Below are 6,241 nucleotides of genomic sequence, written 5' to 3'. Positions count from 1 at the left end.
TAACTGGAAGATCAGGCATCTCCTCACCACTCCCATCCTCACTGAGGCCAGAAGGCTGACTGTGAACATGTATCTCAGGAGAGCTCCTTCCTGGTTGGATAGAAAAGCTTCCTTTGCTTTCTTTCTTTTTCTGAATGCTGCCCCAGAGGGGCGTTTTCTTCTTTCACTCATGACTGCTGTTCTGTGCCAGCTATAGTGGCTCTCAACACTCAATTGAAGGGGACAAATAAGCAGGCTGGTAGCAGGGCCTAAGTGAGGGAAGATATCAGAGTTTTAAGGGCCTAACTGGCTCCTACTACTTCAGTTGACTGCCTGTTCTCCTCAAGTGGGTGCAGGGAAGCAGCAGGAAACCGGAAGCTCCCTGAGAAGCTGGTGTTAATCAGTCCAGGCTCCTGGGGATACTAGAGAGATACATAAGAGGCTCCTCCTCCTCTCTCTCCCTGCAGCTCCTGCTGCTTTCTGTTATTCCCTCTCATCTTTTCTCCTGCCTGCCTGTTATGTCTCTTGTGCCCTCCTTCCTCCAGCACAGCACTCCACCATCTCTGTGCAGCTAGAGCAGAGACAATATATATGCACCAGCAGCAGACACAATTTTCTACACTCTGGGTCCTACTGGCGCCCCCCGCCCACACACACAGTCTGGCACCTGAGGCGGCCGCCTCAGTTCGCCTCATGGTAAGGCCAGCCCTGCCCCTCCCACCCCATCCCTTGATGTTCTCAGAGGGTAATGGGTCTGAATCTATATCTATCACAGGATTTTGTACAGGCATCCATCATCATCATAATACCTAAGATCCCCTTCCCTTTCTCCCAGTTAATTAGATGGGTGTTTTACAAACCCTAGGAAACTTCCCGGATTCGCCATACTAAGAATTGGCAAATTAGACCTCAAACTTATTGATGTTTGCCTATCACTAATCTTGACCAGCCTGGACTTCATTCAAAACATTAACCTAATGTGAGTTTTATACGATGTGGCTAGTGCACAAATTGTGGCTGACTCCTAAGTGGGTCACCAAAGATACCAGTATGTTAAGTGCAGAGGATGAACGGATGCATTTCTCCTGAAAGGGTGCTCTAACAGGCAGGGGTAGAGGCATGGCCTAGCACTGCTCCTTACACATACGCTCTCAGAGACAGACCACCTGCCTAAGGGAGATCAGCAGTAAATGTGCTTTCTCCATGAGCCTGTGATCTTCAAAGATATTTTGCCTCCTGAGACACATTCCCTCCCTGAATTCTAACTGAGGTTGGATGACTTTGTGCCAGACCAAAGCAAGGCTGTGGATTAAAGAAAACAAACCAAAGCCCCATTGCAGATCCTGCTGAGATCTATCAGATACTCCCCTCTGCAAACTATCCTGATGATTTAAAAAGGTTGATGATAAACATATGTGGCAGATTTTATTTGGGAGCCAATTATACAACATATTTTAACCCTTCTGAAATATTGTGGAAATGATGAGGTTTGCAATACTCACTCCTAGAGAACAAGTATTATAATGCCCTATACATCCTTTGTATAGTATAATGTACTTTGTCTAATCTTGAAGATATTTTCAAAATTATAACATTTAAATTTAGTGAATTATGTAGAACAATATGCTCCAAGGATACACTTGGACCAAAAAAGACTAGAGGAGAAAGTAAAAAACTGAAATATGGGAATGTATATTGTGGGTTGGGAGAAAACAGAACTGTAAATTAGGCAGTCATTTTATTGATGTAACTTTTTTATAATTATGTTAATAAAAATAAAACAACATATGGAGATATACCTATCTCACAGAGCTGGAAGAGACCCTGAAAGGTCATTGAGTCCAGCCCCCTGCCTTCACTAGCAGGACCAAGTACTGATTTTGCCCCAGATCCCTAAGTAGCCCTCTTAAGGATTGAACTCACAACCCCAGGGTTTAGCAAGCCAATGCTCAAACCATTGAGCTATCTAATCAGTTATAATAGAGGTAGATTTTAACTAGCCAGCATATATTTGCATATTATCTGCATAACAAGGAAAATTAAGATTGAAGTAATAATGGAAGAGGGGAGTCAGAGCTGATTATAAATACCAGAAAAGCACAAGGCTCACCCTAACCTGGGAAACAGTGCAGAGATCTGAGAGAACTGGGTGACCTGAGGTGAATTTTTAATATTCTAATCAGGAAATATTAAGAGATGAACTAAACCCAGGGAATTCTGTCCCTGATTGTCTTCTAGAATGGCTGAGCTCTTGGAGGTAGAAACCCTTGAAGGTTTACTCAATTTGTCAATTACAATAGGGGAAGAGATCATGCCCTGGACAGCCTGCTCACAGAGCCCATTGTGGCCTTCAGCGAAGTAGTCTCACAAATATAAGGCTTAAAGCATGATTCAAAAAGTTTTCATACTCAGTTTCTAAAAGTAACATTGAAGCTACACAGTGACCCCTTCCTACCTCAGAGAGAGTGACTGAAGTAGATAATTATCCAATGTAACATGAGCAGCAAGAATATTAAAGCAGATTTATGAAAAAAGTTGCAAATTAGAGGAAAATAAGGTCCCTTGCTACACTTTACACTGTAGTGGTGCCATGAGTTTGGTACAGCTTAGGGTTGTAGAAAAGTTCCAGTTACTGTGTATGCAAGGTATTGTGAAGTTACCGCATCAACACATGCAGTGGAAGAATTTGACACAGTGAAGAATTATGATCTGATGTAAGTAACCACTACCATAAATAATTTATATTTACGCATAGGGCAGCCTTGTCTGCCAAAGCTATGGTGAGCAAATAATTAAGAGCCGTTATATTTGCCTGGATGGTATCAATATACAATGTTCGCCTACAACTGATTTAATTGGACTACTCATGTGAGTACAGCCATCCACATGAGTAAGTGTTTTCAGGATCTAGTGGCTAGACATCAGCCTTTTACTAATTAGTTGATGTGACTGAATAATTTTAGCCAAGAACAGTCCAATTTTGCCCTTTCTTTTTGCCCAAGAATTGCCATAGACAGGCCTATTTTTCTACAATTTATATTTTTGGGGCAAAGATTGTTTTTGCAAGCATTTGAGCTAGGTGCCATACAACAAGGTTCTCCTCTGACTGGAATCTTTGTGATATTAACTCACCCACCTTGTCTCTCTGGAACCTTTGAGAGCAGACATAATACAAATATCAATGTATTTTTTAGCCACATTTGCTGAATAATTTCTGGAAATAATTCTTGGTCTGCGGATTATTATGGACAGATTGTAGCAAGTATTTGATATTCAGAAATGTTGATCCATTTCGAGTTGATACCAACACTATGTTACGTTTTTGTTCACTGATTGACTGACGGTATTTTCCAGTCAGAATACTTTTGTGGAATCAAAATTCACTTTCTGAAAAGTCAATGTTTGCTTAACATTTGCTCCTTCCCTCCAACATTGCTGCCCATAGACTCCTTAACAAGTATATTCTCAAAAAAGCAAGCACACCCACAAAAAGAAGTAAACAGATTCAAAGCAAATTTGTTTAAAAAATTAAACAACGTAGCCACACACTTTCCTTGCAATATTCACCCAGCTGTACCACTCAATCCCAGAACGTGTGAGATGGTTCTTATGTTAAAAGAATCTGCTTAAAGAAATTAAAAATGCAGCATTCTACAATGCAAAATAAAACAAGCAGCATATTGAATTGTTTGCAAGCAATTCAGAATGTTTATTACTGAAAAGTTAACATTTCTGTAGTCAAAATCTATCCTAATTTGCCAATATGTCAATGCAGAAAAGACACTGTGGATTCTAGGTGTCCAATACTGCACATGCTTTTCCTAAGATCTAACACTGAACTCGTTAACCTTCATCATATTCAAAGTCTTTGCTTTCTCCTGTTCCCTCCCCTCAATAGAAAATCAATTTTGAAAAGCTAGCATAACTATGGATATAACAGGCACTTTGTTTTGTTTTATGCTCATAGAAATTTAAACTAATTGTTGTTGGTTTCTTCTTCACATATTTGGTTTCTATTCTTCACATATTTACTGAGAGATTAAGTCCTTACCCTCAGGAAAATAAACAGAAACAAGTCAGTGATCAGAATGGTATTCAGAATAAATATTACATAAAAAAACAAACAAATGCATATGCAAACCCAGTCAAGTTTACTTTACAGGTGGAAGAGAGTATTAATGTCATTCTGTTACTTTTGAAAATGTTAGTCATTTATAAAAAGCACCTAAGTGACTCAGGACCCTGAAGCCCATTAACATTCAATTGGAAGCCGGTTTCTGCGTTACTTAAGCACTGAAAGAATGTGACACATAAAAGCACAGATTGGGATGAACTAGGAGGTAGGGGAAGGAAAAAAAACAACAAAACCTACCAACACTCATGATGAGAATGTTTCAAAGAAGTTGTTAAAGTTTTCTTTCTCTCCACCATTCAAAGTGATTTCCAGTGAAGTATAGAAGCAGATGAGGTCTCCATGTGATTTGTTTGGATGCCTGCACCACATGTGAATCAATATCAGATTTTCCTTTTCCATGTCACACATTCTTTTTGTTTAATATACAATTCTAGTGAAATTGATATATGATGCAACTATTAGAGGGTCAGGAAGTTTCTTGACTAAATATTGATCAAGATTATTTAGAGAGGAATAAGTCCACTACCTCAATACAGCAGAAGGCATCTACATTTTATCTCACCTGATCTAGGCCCAGATCCGGGCTCTGATGCATTCCCAGCAAAAGCTCAGCTGAATCCTCATGACCCAGCCAGGCTAAATGGTCTTAGAATTCTCTAGAGAGTCTAGAAAGTGACCTCCCCCTAAACCTGATTTCATGATAGTTATGTACCATCAGACTTAAATCTCTTCCCCTGGTGCACAGTTGCTAACTTTACTCCCCACCCTGGTGCAGGCGGATGATACCAGTAAAGGCAATGCATCCCTGATGGCCCCATAGGGGGATGGGCTTCTCTGAGTGACAATTAGTAGAAAACAACCTGGGTCGAGCAGCATGCAAGCCCTCCTCATCACAACTTCATAAGGGCAGTCAGCTGAAGGGAACGGCAGCCCAGGTGGATAAAGCTCCGCCTTAGACAATGAAGGATCAGGGATAAAGGAAAAGTCTAACACACGCTCCTCAGTGTCGCTTACTGCTGGAGCATTATCCGCTACCCATAGCAGTGCTGCCCAGATGATTCAGGGGGCCTGGGGCAAAGCAATTTCAGGGGCCCCTTCCATTAAAAAAAACTGCAATACAATACAATACTATATTCTCGTAGGGGGCCCCTGCGGGGCCCGGGGCAAATTGCCCCACTTGCTCCCTCCCCTCCCCCCGGGCAGCCCTGGGAAAAATAAACCTGCATCTAGGCACAAACCCAGTTTTGAGAAAACTTCTTTACAAGGTATCACTGGTTCTCAGCATCAGCTAGTGCTAAAAGGCACTAAAGCTCATTACAAGGGTTGGACAAATATTTTCCATCAAAACTTTTTCTGGATCGAAAACTAGGAGTTTTTAAAAAGCAGAAAAAAATCATGGACAATGTCTGCTTTCCTTCAAAATTTGTTGTGTTTTTTTTAATTGAAAAGCTGAAATTAGTCTGCCAAAACCTGAATATGGTTTGGGGTTTCAGAAGTGTGTGGCCAAATATTTGCTGCTTGCTGTGTTTGATTGTTTAAAGAAACAATAAAAAAAATTCTGCTTAAAAAAAATCCAAAACTTTTGAACCACCTCAGTTTGTGACCAAATGCCTCAGCCCATCCAGTCAGAGATTTTTCCAGGTTTCTCATACTCTGCTGGCTTCCTTGACTCATATCTGTCTCCATAACTTTGGGTTCATTTAGGTTAGAACATAAGAACAGCCATACTGGGTCAAACCAAAGGTCCATCCAGCCCAGTATCCTGTCGGCCAACAATGGCCAATGCCAAGTGCCCCAGAGGGAGTGAACCTAACAGGTAATGATCAAGTGATCTCTCTCCTGCCATCCATCTCCACCCTCTGACAAACAGAGGCTAGGGACACCATTCCTTACCCATCCTGGCTAATAGCCATTAATGGACTTAACCACCATACATTTATCTGTTTCCTAGAGACTGGCTCCATGGGGTCCCTCACAAACTAGAGACGGTTACTGTGGGTTTGTCTTTAGTATAGCTTATGTACATAGTTCATGAACTGAGCATTTGACCTTGTTCCAGGATCTGGGATGAGCCTATGTTGTGAAAACTGAAATGCTCAAAATAGCACATGCATGTGAATGGACACA

Source organism: Mauremys reevesii, linkage group 1 (genome assembly GCF_016161935.1).
Source record: "Mauremys reevesii isolate NIE-2019 linkage group 1, ASM1616193v1, whole genome shotgun sequence".
Classification (NCBI taxonomy): Eukaryota; Metazoa; Chordata; order Testudines; family Geoemydidae; genus Mauremys; species Mauremys reevesii.
The sequence above is the reverse complement of the archived record's forward strand: the minus strand, read 5'-3'. Positions refer to the sequence as shown.